The 15,013-nt window shown below is 34.5% G+C and overlaps 1 long non-coding RNA gene across 4 annotated transcripts in view; it reads right to left on the bottom strand.

The window, feature by feature from the left end:
• Positions 1-14,962, bottom strand: part of LOC112978648 — a 29,209-nt gene extending 14,247 nt beyond the window's left edge. The window contains exon 1 of one of the 4 annotated variants that reach the window (XR_003257951.1): positions 14,565-14,962. This is a non-coding gene — a long non-coding RNA (uncharacterized LOC112978648). Of the gene's footprint in view, positions 1-1,393; positions 1,417-2,536; positions 2,589-14,564 lie in introns of those variants that run through there. The other 3 variants (XR_003257950.1, XR_003257952.1, XR_003257953.1) reach the window with 3 other exon arrangements.
• Between the last annotated feature and the right edge of the window lie 51 nt (positions 14,963-15,013).

Here is a 15,013-nt window from a genome sequence, read left to right as displayed (position 1 = left end):
TGGTACAGGAAAATAGTACATATTAAAAAAAGTAGTAAGGAAAGATTCAGAAAATGGTGAATCAAAAGAAATAAAAAATGGAAGAATTCCTATGAATCAAAGATTTCAAAATACTAATGAATAAGAGACTTAATTACAAAGAAATATAAACATATGCAAAACAAAAGGGACAGATGAACAAGACGTTTTTATAATGTTATTAAAATAATGGTTCATTTTGAGAGGGTAGTTTTCAGATGCACTGACAATTTTAGACAACCCTACTTTATGTTATCATTTTTATCTTAGAGATACAAATGAAAACTCTTAGTAAGGAAAGCTGCACAAACTTGGAATAAACATGAAAGAGATTAACAATACARGAAACAAGTCATTACTAGACAGCAAAAGAGAGAAAGTAGAAATCCAGAGACCCTGAAGCAGACAAAAAGAAAAACAAACTGTTTAATCTTTTTGAGGGCAGCAGGACACAGTGAGTAATGCTAGGAACACACACTCTTCTGGTATTCTTTCACTATAATGAATTTATCAAGGGCTTGACCTCCTGTCTGCCTTGTCTTTTTAAATATAAAAACTCCTCTTCAGTAAATACATTCTCATCTTTAAAGCATAATTCTGGTCTGAAAGTTGACACTAAAAATAGCACCAAGGAACTCCATATTCATGTCTTCTTGATTTCTGTATCAATTTACTGGATCACAACAGGCAAATTTATGTCCTTTGGTCCTCACGATTGAAAGTTCTTACCAAGTTTACTTCTACAGAGGTATTTGACAGGGTGACAGTTTTGAGTTTACATTCATAACTACTAGTTATAAATCGATCTGTAGCTGTAAATATAAAGGACAAAGCATTCATAAATGTTTAGCAACTTTCTTAAGAAAGGCAGGTATCTGAGTAAAAAAAAATAGATTAGGGAAACTCAGAAAAAAATAAAAAGAATACATACTTCACTAATCCATACTGGCATGCCAGGAAAACTTAAAGATAATTTGGAACAAACTTCATAAATTCTTACAATTAGGAAATACATGAGGAATAACATCATGAATAAGTCTTCAAATTAGCAAGTGACCAAGAAGTATACGCTTTGCCAATTTCAGTTCAAATCAAAATACTTCATGATACAAACATATTTTTAGTACTTCTACAAATAAATGAATTCTTTGGAATAAGATTCTTCACTCGCTAACATTTTTGTTTTTTCCTGCAGTGTCAGAAACAGCCATTTCAGGATGATTTTTACAAGTCTGCATATTTAAAGGGACAATTAATATGTAACCACATATGATGTTAGACTGTTTGAAAAAGGACAAAAATCTGCTAAATACAAAACTTTAAAAAGATTTTTTTTTCCACTTTAAAGACCGTCTAAAATAAGTACTGCACTAACCTGATGACACACTTATTTACTATTTTCTTATGCCAGTTATTTGGTTGTTGGCTGTAATACAACTTCATTTAGCAATAGCTTGGACCCCTCTGTAAGGGAATGTGTACGTAGTGGCTCTCTAATCTTGCTGCCCAGCTGCTAAGATGATCACATGAGTCACTTGCTGCCTTTAGAGCAACACACACCACTTGCTGAATTTAGAGACATTCTTCTTTTCTGCATTGGCCATACATATAAATTAAGTAATTCCCTATCCTGATCACACACAAAACTCACTAGGTGTTTTATTTTTTTTTAATTTAAACTGGTGAGCCAAAAAACATATTTTTTTTACTAATGCAGTTAACAACCCAGCTCTACAAAGTGATTTATGTACTGTTTTTCAGCATTATCATTTTCACCCAAGTTAGGCTAACTTCAGCAATTAGTTCAAATGTAGGTAACTCCAGCTAATTATTCAGAGAAAATACAGCCTTATAAGAATGAAGTATCCTATCTGCCAGGAAGATTGGGTATACAGCTTCAGAACAAAACAATTTACAACAATTCCTTCCTTTTCAGGATTTTAAACTGTGACTGTCTGGAACACAATCTTATTCCACAGCCTATTTAAAAACAATTTACATAAAGATTAACATAGTTACTTCCATGCAGTACTTTGTTCTACCGAAACATAAAACTCCTTGTTGAAAATATTATAATTACTAATATAATTGATATGCACTATTTAGGAAGTATTTTCACATACAACTAGTACACAGCCTTACAACAGAACACTGTTAGGATAATGTTCTTTGCACTGTTATTGCATACTCAGTGTGGGCCCTACAGTGTTTCATTTTACTTCTTCCCACATGCTATCTTCTTTCCCATATACTCCCTGTCTCTCGTTATTGCACTGTTCCTTGCAGATGGCTGTATATGTAAGTGATAACAACACAACATGTTGTGCTACAGTTGTACTTTTCCATAGCCTACTCGGGTAACAAAAGAACGAACCATACTTCAACTTAGAGAGCTAATACCACCCAACACTAGAAGTCTTTTAGATTATATGAAACACACTTCTCCGGTTCAAAAATACATTGGCCCAAATTGCAAAAGGCATTTTAATATGTCACTAAGAAATGTATCAAACCTTACCTAACTATTAGTTTCAAGCAGGGCCAAGTTTGCCTCAAAATGTTTTCAGACTTCTTGCCAATCGCATATCACAGTAGGTAATGTCCCAGCTCACCAGTCAGGCAGCAGCAGATTTTCAAGTTAAATAGTCTAACCTGTCAGATAACATTAAGTAGAGCTCTATAACTAGCCAGAATAGAATATCAAGTAGTAATAACTAACTAAACGTTTCTCTCATGTTGTACCATTTTGAATTAGCAACTGTAAAAGTAAAGGAAAATGGTTATTGCTAAGCTCTTTCAGCAAACTTTGCACCGTAATTCATCTATATGCAAATTATTTGTTTTCATCTTTAATAACTAAAAGATTCTAGTCGCAGATGTACAAAGTGGCAGTCAATCTGTGGTCAAATGTCAGTCTAACACATACCTGTATCTACTGTTCTTACAAGTAATACCTAGGGTTTCTGAAGTCAAAAGATTAGACAGAACTGTATTTTTCAGTAGCACTTTGTGCACTTTACAGAATTTTCTGCAAAGTCAGTATTACTGTCTCCCTTGTTTGCGCAACTCTTTTACGCAGTCTGGTATACAATTACAAAAAATTGAATGAAGAAAATGCAACTGCTAAAAACACAAAGCAGCAGAGGAACTTTGGGCAAGATTAGCAACTGAAACTACTACTTCAGATGAGCTTCAGTGTCTTCAATGCATCTGACACAAACTCTCACCCTACTTCACTCTATCTTTCATATAATCAGTAAAGCACTCCATTCAGATATTTGGTTACCACAGCATAATATTCTCTATTAAAATTAGGAACTGTTACCCCGCACACACTCAGAGAAGGTTTTTGCATATGCCATTTTTTATCAACAATTTGTCTCAAATGGCCAGAGTACTTAAAACAGGCCAAACCATACTGATAGCTAAAGCAGTTATTGGAAAAAAGGCTGCAATTGGGTAGTGCACATATTATACATTATATTAAAAGAAGCCTCTCTCCGTAAGAATTCAAGCTTATGGATATATTTCTGTAATAACCTGAAACCTTTCAAAYGGACTCTAGTAAGAGACAGCTGCCTAGTATAAAACATTCCCTACAGAATGATGTATAATGGCTTAGTGGATTAGCATGTTAAAGGCATAATCTCTTTTGATGCAGCTATTTTTAAGTGATCTAAAAAAAGTATAAAATATCAATTCTGTCTTTCAGTAAACATAACTTTTGATCTGCTGACTCAGAGGTGCTATGTATAATAATCACAGCAGAAGCACAATGCTATCTGTATTCATTTGGAGGAAAAATCATGAGCACAATCATATGCAAAAAATAAWAAATAAATAAATAAATAAATCACAGAACAGAATTCAATTAAAGGCAAATACACCAGAGGGAGACAGTAATTCTTACAAAACAAAACAGTTTTATTCTTAGGTACAATCTATAGTACTAGAAAGTCAAGTCTAAAGCCACATAACATTTACATTGAAGTTCTACAATAGACACACCTTATATTGGATTAAAGTGCTGTGTGTTACTAAGTYGGTAACATATCATTACATATCACTTTTAATTCTGAATTCAGAGACACAAAAACAACAAACTGTCTCACTAACCTTAGGAAGCACATAATCACACACCATCTGTATGCAGCGTAAGAGCTTTGTGTTTGTACACTTCCAAGTACTAAACAGGGCAGGGTTCTGAATACCTCAGGGTACCAAGACACCTAAGCTTTTCATCTCAAAAAATGCCATATATGTATATGGACATAGCATAAAAAAATGCTTTGATCTAGTTCTGATTTTTTTGTTACTGAAAACTAAATTTTTCTAAATGTACATTATATATTATATTCACAAATATATTAGTATATAGACATTCTCTTACTGAGGGATTCAAGCTATTGCTAAATGAAGTCATAACACCCCCCCCCCCAACATCTAAGTACTATTTATTTGGCTGAAAAATATCATCACTTTAGTGTGGCAGTTATTTTTCTTTGCTTTAAAGGCAGTCTTAAATATTTTCCCAGGATTTTCATTTAGAGGATTTTTTTCAAATACTCTGACTTCATATGTGGTTACATTAATTGCCCTTTTAAGTTCACAGATTTGTAAAAATCATCCCAAAATGTCCGTTTTTGACACTGCAGGGAAAAAAAAATAAGTTGGTGAGTGAAGAATCTTATTCTAAGAATTCATTTATTTGTAAAAGCCACAGTAAAGCAGTTCCCAGCTCACACTATGGAGAGCAACTAAACCTTCAGTGCAGGTCTGCTCCTCCCAAATTCAGGACATTGCAGTCCCACCATGAAGCAGCATGCCCTGCTGAGTAACACATGACTACTGTTCCATGATGTACCCTGAATGACCACCAGTTTCTGAAAGATGCTAAAATATACTGGGTTTAACCTACAAAGCCCTGAATGGCTTCGTTCTTGACAACCTGAAAGATCACTCATTTTCATGAATGCCACCATGAAATTACCTCAATCTGGAGGCATGTTACAATTAAAAAAAAAAAAAAAAAAAAAAGATGTGGAAATACCATTTGTTCCCTGGGAAGTGTTTCAACTTTAACATGAATCTCCTGTTCTGAAACAGGCTGAAATTGTTAGCCTACAGAATATGCAGTTACTATTGTACAGTTACTACTGTACAGTTACTAATGATCTACCTAGAAATTGATAGATGAAAATGATCATATTTGGAGAGCAGGAAGGACAGGCTGAATATTTTGGAGGTCACAGCGAAGAAGAACTATCAGCATTCAAGTGGATTCTTAAGCTTTGCCAGAGGAACCTGAGACATGCATTTTTATGGAGTATTTCTTCAAGTTCCTCTGTTCTGACTTGCAGCAAAGCACTGCTGAAGAGGCCAAGGAACCATGCAAATAACCCGTTCAAGGTCAGGAGAAAAGTCTCCCTCTTCCATCTACCAATTCTGTAGTTCAGGTCATTTAATAACTTGGCCAGTCACTGTTATGTACTTCTCAACAAAACTCAACAGACTTCTTCAACAACTGATAAATGCATCAAGTGGAGGAAAACACCTGCATAAATGTTTACCTCCATGTAACCTGTCTAAATACCCAAAGCAAGAGGGTAGAATACTTCTTCTTAAGACTTAACTCTGCTATACACAGTGAGGATACACATATTTTTGACTACACATTCTCTCAGATGTACCTCTGAATATAAAAATCACATCATGAATTTACAAAGTTGCTAAATGCAGTTCATCCATAAGAGGGATACAAACATCCCATGAGCTCCATCCACTAGCCCTCTTGAATTTCCTACAAAGGCCTAAGTTACAAAAAGTTTGCCTATATACGTATGGAGAATATTCAGAGCACTATTAGGCTGCAAGAGCTATAACAAATTTTAACCTCTATTTGCGGAGGAAGAGTTGACAAATCAGCTAAGCTTTGCCTTCTTCAAACTACAGGTCTCACTCTGCCAATGAAACAAATGTGTTTTAAGCACTACTTCATGTAATAGTTACAGAGCACTTTCAACTTGACAGCAAATTTCTGCCTGCTTTTATGTTTCTTAGTTAAATCATCTACATAAAACCATCCTTTATGATAAAACATGGAAGCTTTGTTGAAAGAATTATATTATATGTAAGTGCAGTGTAACAACTAGAACTGTAACAGGAATGACCTCAAAGGGTAGTTTAGGGCATCCGTGAAGTCTCTGTGGGTTTGTTCAGAGAAATGAGACTTCCTATAGCTCAACACCTGATGGAAACATTGCCTGTACTGGAACAAATAGCACAATGCTCAAGTTCTTATTCAAACAAAACTTTTAGTGAATTCAATCTGCCTAATGAAGAACTGTGGAATTTATCTCAAGATCACTGAACATATGATGAGTTTCAAGGGTGCAATACTGCTGTGCGATGGAAATTATCAATTCACAGAGGCAGATATTTTGATAGACCGAGGGCCAGTGACTTAAGTCAGCAGAGTCCCTTCCTAACTGCACCTCCCTTTTCACTCAAGGCTTGAGAAAAGATCCAGACTCCTGTTATGTTTGGTATACTTATTAGGCTAAATTCAGAAAAACAGAAAAGAATCACATATATTTACCCTTCCCAAATCAAAACACCTTCCTACTCCAATCAAATGAACCAGCTCAAATGCACTTTCCTTTCAGCACAAATATTTAACCATAACGAAGAGTATGAAGTTTGTTTTACACAATGCATAGATAAAAACTGTACTGAAATCTCAAAAGTATTACTCAAGATGGACTTAACTTACTTGTTCTCAAATAATCTGAAATGGTTAAGTTCTCAAAGGTAAAATAATATTATATTACAGGGGAGATCTCTAAAAACAATATTTTCCAAAGAAACGTATTTCATAGTTTATCGTTTCTGAAACTATAATCTAGTTTTCTGTTTGCCTTCTACAGCAATCGATGCTACAAGTGTGTTTGGGTATTTCCTATGAGAAACAGTGATACTGTTCACCACATATTTGATTAGTGCTACAAACTGCAAAGCCTGACATCTTTTCCTCATAGGCTAGTTTAACATTCACGCCGTTTGGGGCTGTTCCCATCATTCAAATACCACTACGATTAAGTTTTCCATGATACTTTACATCTCAATTTTTATACTTGTATCATCAGCAGCATAAGTTAATTACTCCTCAGCACAATTTTTGTAGTACAAAAATGATCAATATCAATACTTTAATGGGCCACAAACTGATTTTGAGAGATCAAAAGTTTAAAATAAGTTAAAAAACAGTTAGGTCCCAATATCAAAAGAAAAGAATACATTTGTGTATTTAAGACAAAAACTCTTTAAAACTTACAACTGGGAAAACATTACATTTTACAAGTAATGAGCAATTAAACTATTTTTATAAAAGTATTATATTTTTTAAAGCAATTTCAACACATATTAAAAGCAGCCTGAATAATTAAGGTAATTAACATATTATGATTCTGAGTAAATTCTCAAGTAACAAATAATGTAACTTTGTTGTTTAGGAATAGAACTGATTTCATTGTACTGGTATGCTTATAACTGTACCTAAACCACTTAAAATAGCATGGAGCAACACCATCCTTTGACATATGCAATAATATTTTTATTACTTTTTCTGAAACTGATTAAAATATAGCCATAAGCTATATGTTTGCATTGCGGTATAATTAGAAGTGGTTTAGTCTAAACAGAAATTCAGCAGTCTAAAAGAACTAAAGAAATCTGTGTCAAGTCAAAGAAGAAGAAGAAGAAAAAAAAAAAAACCCTACCAGATTCAAATTAACTGGCATCTATTGTTACCTGCTAAGGTCTAAGCTCTTCTTAAGCTACTTTGTTCACAGTTTCTTAATGTCCTAGATGAGACAAATTAAATGTGTATTGACCACAGTAACTCCCAGTGAACAAAACTAGTTTTAACAACATTTATTTTTAAACTGAGCACAAAACCCTGAAAGAATTTTTACATTTGTTTTATTTTAGTTTAATACCCATTTTGCCTAAAATGTTTTTGGGGAGAAGAGCACCAGTAACTGGTAACAGGCAGTGAACACCACAAATTTACACCTTTGTAGTGTACTATCTTATGAAAACATAATAATAGTATAGGCAATTTCTACTTTTACATATTTATATTGTATCTATACTTATGTATGATAAATACTGTATTATTGTTAAGCCTTGAATGCAGGCAGCTGTATTAAATGCACAATTATTATAAAATGAAAATTCCACATGTGACAGTAAGAGTTTAAAAAAACTCAACATTTATTACTAACTACACAGGCTTGATTGAAATTTAATTGTAAGCTGCCAGAATCTTTCTTTCTGCTTTTTTTTTTTTTTTTTTTTGGTAATAAGATCACTGGTTTCTTTTCAAAAGGGTCTCTTTTCAAAAAGATTCCTGTATTATAGCTGATTCAAAGGACATCACTTTCTCCCTAACCAGCCACAGGCTTCCTTTAAATATAAATATATATAGGTAACGTTCATSATAAATACATACACAACACAATAAACACTGTTTCATTAGAAGTGACAAACACTTGATATAGTAAAATATTCTAATTTGCACACACAGGGTCTTTCTGCTGTTCAAACAGTTAGTGTAATGAGATCTCATTAATTCAGATTCAAATGATTTGCAGGGCTTTTTTAAGAAATCTTGCCCTAGTAAATCTGATACCCTGCAGTATACGAATTACTCAATGAATGAACAGAGAAGATAAGCTTTGTGACACATTCTCCTTGCTTTTGATTACATGACAATTCATAGTAAATGGAAATAAGAAAAAATCAGCTAGCTACATCTTATTTCATGAGAAATACTTTAGATTTGGCAGTCTCAGAAGTGTAATCTGACCCACAACCATAAGGAAAACTTTTAGGGTGGAAGTTAGCAACAYACAATGTCGGGCTTCCAGGCGAATTATCTGTACAATATGTAGTAAATTATAGTCAAGCAACCTGCATAGTTAAATGATACCAAATAAAGCGCTATCTACAACAGTATGGAAGAGATTGTTATTAGTTATCCTAACTTTAGTAAAAAAACAACTTTGATAAATAATTCCCTTTAAACACTTTCTAATCTGATTTCTAGGGATATTCTCCTTTGAGAGAGGCATTTAGCACATTAAGTGCAAAAGAAGATTAGAGCAATTCAGTTTACTGTAACAGCCCCCTTCTACCTTTTTCCAAGTTTCTCTGCATAGTTATTCTAATTGTATTTGATGGCTATTCTAGGTTTTGCTTTCCTGATTCCCACTAAACTTCTCAAAACTGATTTGAGCTATTTTATTTCAGAGTTTTGAGTTACTGTTCTGTGTATTACTGCCACATTTGTCTATATTCATTTGTTTTATCTATCTCACTTTTTGATTTTATAGTGGTTTACTACCTTTTTTTAAATCTTTCCTTTAAACAAATAAAATAAAATTATGTACATTGGGCCATGTTCTATYCCTTTCACGCCCTTGCAAATCTATAGAAACCATCAGGTTTGGGCATGTATAAATTAGTCCACCAGTATGACCACATATTTTAATATATTCCACAGGTTATCTCTGTGCTCTGAACAGTGAGTGAATTAGAAAAGGAACAGAAGTTATTGCAGAGAAGGTTATAATACAAATTGATTTATTCCTTCAGCATGAGAATAACTATATAAGCTTTCCCACTCTTCACTGTTCAAGTGCTTACATAGCCATCTCAAATCCCCACTATATACTGTGGTTACTTTTAATGCCATCATCCTGCAATAACTGTTTACAAGACATCCAGGAACTATTTAAATACTAACTATTTTAATATATTCTATGAGAAGGCCCCATCATTTACAACTGTTATCACATAACTTTTTTTGAAAGCATGTTATGTCTTGACAACATTTAAAAAAAATGTAATTCTATTAGTTTCTGCTAATTCATCCCTATAAGATGAGATAATAGCAGGTGAACACTGACACTGAAGTAGACAAGAAATAATTTAACAAGCCAGTTTATATAAAAGTAAAATTTAACTTGAAGTAATGATGTTTACATAAAAGTAAAATTTAACTTGCAGTACTGGTGATCAATTCTATCCAATAATAGGTTTTCATAACAGCATACAGTTAGAGCTTTTCACATTTGATGTCTGATGGACAACTGCTCACTTTAAATTCAATAGTAATTGCATCTATTCAATTTCAGATAAAGGGTTATTATGTTCCTTGAAAACTTAAAAATTAAATATAGAAAGATGCATAAGTGATTCTAATGAGAGTTAACCAATATGATTTACATTCAAGTTACAAGTTCACACAATTTAAAAATCAATATAAATTTAACTAAGTGCTAGATGTGATTTTTTGATTAACAGGAAAAATACACAATTCTGCATTATTGAGATACTCAGATAAATGCAAAAAAATTCCCTATACTTCAGAAATTTAAACACTTTACATCTGATCAATGCAAAATGTAACTTTGTTCTCATACTTGAATTATTTTTAAAATAGTTTTTAAGGCTACCTAAACATTTGGTAATTGGTTAAAGATGGTTAGCAGTTCAGTGCATAGATACTGTACATTTATCTCAGAAGTAATGCAAGCGAAATCTTCACTAGCTGCAGATATTTGGAGAGTATCTCCTTGAAACCAAGTGTTCTGTCACTTCAGTGGAGGTGGCTGCTAGCTGCTTTTAACTCTACACTGCATCTGACAATTGTCTAACACACTTCATATTTTCCAGAATATTTCCCTCTGGTAAACAGATAAACTAGTTCAAGAACCTGCCCAAAAGTTATTTGTCTGCTGAGAAAATCTACTTTTAAAAATATCAGATGTTATAAATACAAAATAAAAAAACTTATATTTCAGACTCTGAAATAAAACACCTATTTTAACAAAATAACCTTAAACAGTTAAAAACGGTAGTTTATTTAGAACATGAGCAGTGCCCTCTTTAACCCATTAATTTTAAAACATATGCACAGCCCTGAAAGTAGGAGACTTAAGGGCACCATTTTGACTAACTGCAGAGATGGGCGACCATTAGAAGTGGCTACACTTTGTATGTAGTGTCTTTTTGAACTATATAAACTTAAAAAAAAAATTTTCTTAATTTAAATCTCAAAGGTCTACATGGGAAAACTCATTTTCCAGGCTAATTACTAAATAAAATGTACACACCAAGAAACACTCTTGAACTGAGCATTCAGGAACAGTTTAATGCATGAGAATTTAGATTTCTGCATTTGTTGAACTGTTGTAGAATACTGTATTTAATAACTTTAAAACACTATTCAACAGGATTGATAAATATCTACAAAAGATTTCAATACTTTTAGAACTCCCCAGTTTACTGACAAAATCTAGGGTAACTTTGCCAACAACAACTCATAAATATTTGTTTCCTCAGGTGTTTAAATTTTAGAAAATCTTGAAAATCTTACTGAATCATGTATAGAACCAGAGCAATGTATAATAGAAAAGATTATCTTAACTCTTAGAAGCAAAGAAGCTTTGAAAGTTCCTTCTATTTTTATTAAGCACCACATCATCCCTCTAAGAAGAATTCAGTTTTGTACATAAAGAGAGTAATTAAGTTTGTAAAAAAAAACCCTAAACAAAATTCATTTTCTACTACTATCATCATCTGGATTATATCCTCAAATTAAACCCACTTTAGAAGAGTATCAAATTCTATGAGAACACCCTTCCCTCTTCCTCCTTCCTACGTCCTGAATTTTGTGCCACGCTTGGATATACCGAATTTACTTTGTAACACATAACTTCAAGTGAAGAAATACATTCCACAACATGTGTATCATAAATGTTGTTAAGATCATATAACTATAACTATACCTATAACTATTTTCAGCATTACAAAATCAATGATTTAGAAGTTCTTAAATAGGTGAAAATGTTGTAACATATTAAATACTTTGGTACCAATTGTCACAGATGCAGTATTTGAAGAGTTCTCAAATATTATTTTCATTAACTAGTTTAACCATTAACTAGTTTAACAAAGTTAGTTCTGTACGTCTACTACTATCTATCTACCCTGGTGTATTAAAAAACCCCAAGACACGGCACACTGCTATTAATTCATCAAATTTCTATACATTTCAAGAGAATGTAACTTCAGTCAACAAAAAGAAAAATCAGTGTAAGAAATATTTGGAAAGGAACTTCAAAGTATGAATTCTTACTAACTATAAGAAACACCTCCAAACCATGAAAAGACAGTTTTGGAAAGATGTTGAATTTCATTCCTTTATACAAACTGATCAATTTTTCTCCCTTAATGAACCTTTTTTCAAGCCTAAGTGTAGTTGATGTGATTTAATTTTCACAACTGTGAGTCACTGGAAGAGTTTGAGATTTCTTCCAAAATCTGTAACCACAAGACTATCCTAGTCAACAACTACTGTACAACAGCTTCTTTAGTCATCCTTGCAGAAAAGGTACAGATCACTTGTGAACACACGCTATTGAACAGAGGGCTATCACAATTATATTCAACATCAAGAATTTCAAAGAAAACTTTGCTGAAATAGCCTCCCTATAAGTTCAGTACTCCATCTTCTCTCTCTAGAGCCAGATACCTGTATTCAATTTTTAATCTAGGATTAAACACAAAGGCTACAAAAACAAAGCATGTGTAAAGGAAACCTTGTAATTCCTCATAAAGATATCAAATTGCCATATTAAGAGATTATGTTAATTTTTTTAATAGGACATTTTACTGAAAATTAAAATACTTAGGAGATAATACAGACAAGCAGAACATTTCACATCATTACAGTTAAACATTTACCAGTTAAAAATTAAGCAAAAAACTGTATCAGCCAAAACATATGCTAAAAGCATGCATGCACACACATACATGAAACTAGACTGCAGTTAGGATGATTTTTTTTTTTTTAAACAAAGCCAGAGGTAATTCTTCCAAGGGATGTTATAATTACAAGCCTAAGGTGTATTTTTAAGAAGCCCCTATTTTGGCCAATTAAAACCTGCAGTTATTTTCACTATTTTCAAAACCTTTTGGAACTGTTCAGAAGATTTAAGTATAGAACAAGCTSTACAATACTTTTGAACAAACTCAGGTGTCTCCAACAAAACTGAAGTAAAAATAATGCACTTCACAACTTTTACAAAACGCCAGGGAAATTGTGTTATACACACATGTCCCCCCTATCAGAGAATTCAGAACTAGCAGAACAGCACTAGGTTTTAACATTAACAACCTGAGACTATTTCATTTCTACAACATCCATTCCAAAAACCACTCTCCAAAACACAGCATTTTAATTAACACACAAGAAAAGTCCCCTGAAGACTGGCTATACACAAAAGAAATGTGTTGATCCAAACGAATCTGCATGTTTTCCCCCTATCGAGCTGTACTAATTTATCGGACCAGGGCTGATTTAATACCTTTGCATTTAAAAAAAACCAAAAAAACCCAGCAACAACAAACCATCCCTTTGCTAGAGGCAGAGGTACTGCAGAGGTGATGATAACTATAGGAAAAGAGAAGCTGTCTCTTTAAAATGCCCTGCTATGTCCCTGATCCCACGTGGAACCAACATCAGCAGCACTTTCCCATTAACTTCAATGTGAGGCAAGATGAGGCATCATTATTTTATATAAATAAAACGAGGAGACTGCAGAATACATTCCTTGTAGGACACAAACAGGTGAACTGAGCATGCCAGGGGAACCAGCAGCCGGTCGCAGAAGAGGTGCCCTGCCTCTGAGCACTCTGGGCTTTCCCTGTGGAGCATTACCTCAACCCCATACTCCTTTGAAGAATCCAGTTTAAATAGAGGAGGGAGCCACCAGGAAAACTTGCAATTGAAAGGCAACGAAAACGTACTTTATAAACCGGAAAGGTTTACTCTCTGCTTCACACATCCTAATTAGATCAGGAAAGTGACACTACAAAGGCGTTGCATTCCGGTCCGAAAGAAAAAAAAAAGAAAGAAAAAAAAAGACAGAGAAAGAGAAAAGAGTCCCCCTCTCCCAAAATCCCCCAAACACACAAAAAGCATTAAAAAGGGAAGTTATAAAGCAGCATATACAGCATTTATCTTATCTAGGATCACTGCACATTACCCCAAAGTTATGCACTTTCTGCACTATCATCTCCCCCTACTTCTCTCTCCTGAAAGGGATTTTCACGTTTTCTCATTGTCGGTGGAGAGTTATAAGAGGCTTTCGCCTTCCCAAAGAATTCATCAACAAAAAAAATAATAAATATTAACTCCTTGCTCCCTGAAACCTTAAAACGGGCTCAGGAAGACACGGCTTTTATTCTGTTACCTTGAGGAGGAAAAGGGGGAGCAGTCCCGATTTTTAAGTATTTTTTGGCATTTTTTTCTGATTTTTATTTTGTTATATGCCTCAGTTCTCCCTCCATTTTGGTTGTTTATGATACTGACAACAAGCTGTCCCTGCTCTCTCTCTCTCTCTCTCTCTCTCCGGATCTCTCCTGCTTTCAGTTAGCAAACCCCCCTCCCCAAGGCAACACGACTCAGTACTTACTTGGGTTCACACTTTTCTCTAAACACACACCGATGGGGAAGGGAAAAGCCTCCGGGCCACTCGGAGGGGGAGAGCAGGCAAATTCGTTTCTTTATTATGAAAAAAAAAAAACTTTTGTCCAAAAAACGCAGGGAAAGGGGGGTCGAGTGCCCCAAAGTCCCTCCGGATCCCCCCAAAGACGGAGCCGCCGGGTCCGGGGGACACCCTCCGGGTAGCCGGGTCCACGGGGGAAATTTCTGTGCGAAATTCGGCCGGTTTGAGGCGGGGGGCGAATTTATATTAATTTTTTCCCTCATTTTTCGGCACCGCGGTCTCTAATGTCTTCCGCCGCCTCTCGCCGCTCTCGCCGCTGTCACTGCCTTCCCAGCACAGGCTCCGGAGAGGCGAGCAGGGGAGGGGGCGGCCGCGCAGCTCCTGCCCCGCGCCGCCGCCGCCGCCGCCGCCGCGGC

The sequence above is a fragment of the Apteryx rowi genome, unplaced genomic scaffold, assembly GCF_003343035.1.
Source record: "Apteryx rowi isolate R43461 unplaced genomic scaffold, aptRow1 scaffold_959, whole genome shotgun sequence".
In the NCBI taxonomy this organism is placed as follows: Eukaryota; Metazoa; Chordata; class Aves; order Apterygiformes; family Apterygidae; genus Apteryx; species Apteryx rowi.
Note: the sequence above shows the minus strand (reverse complement) of the source record. Positions and strands in the feature narration are given on the sequence as shown.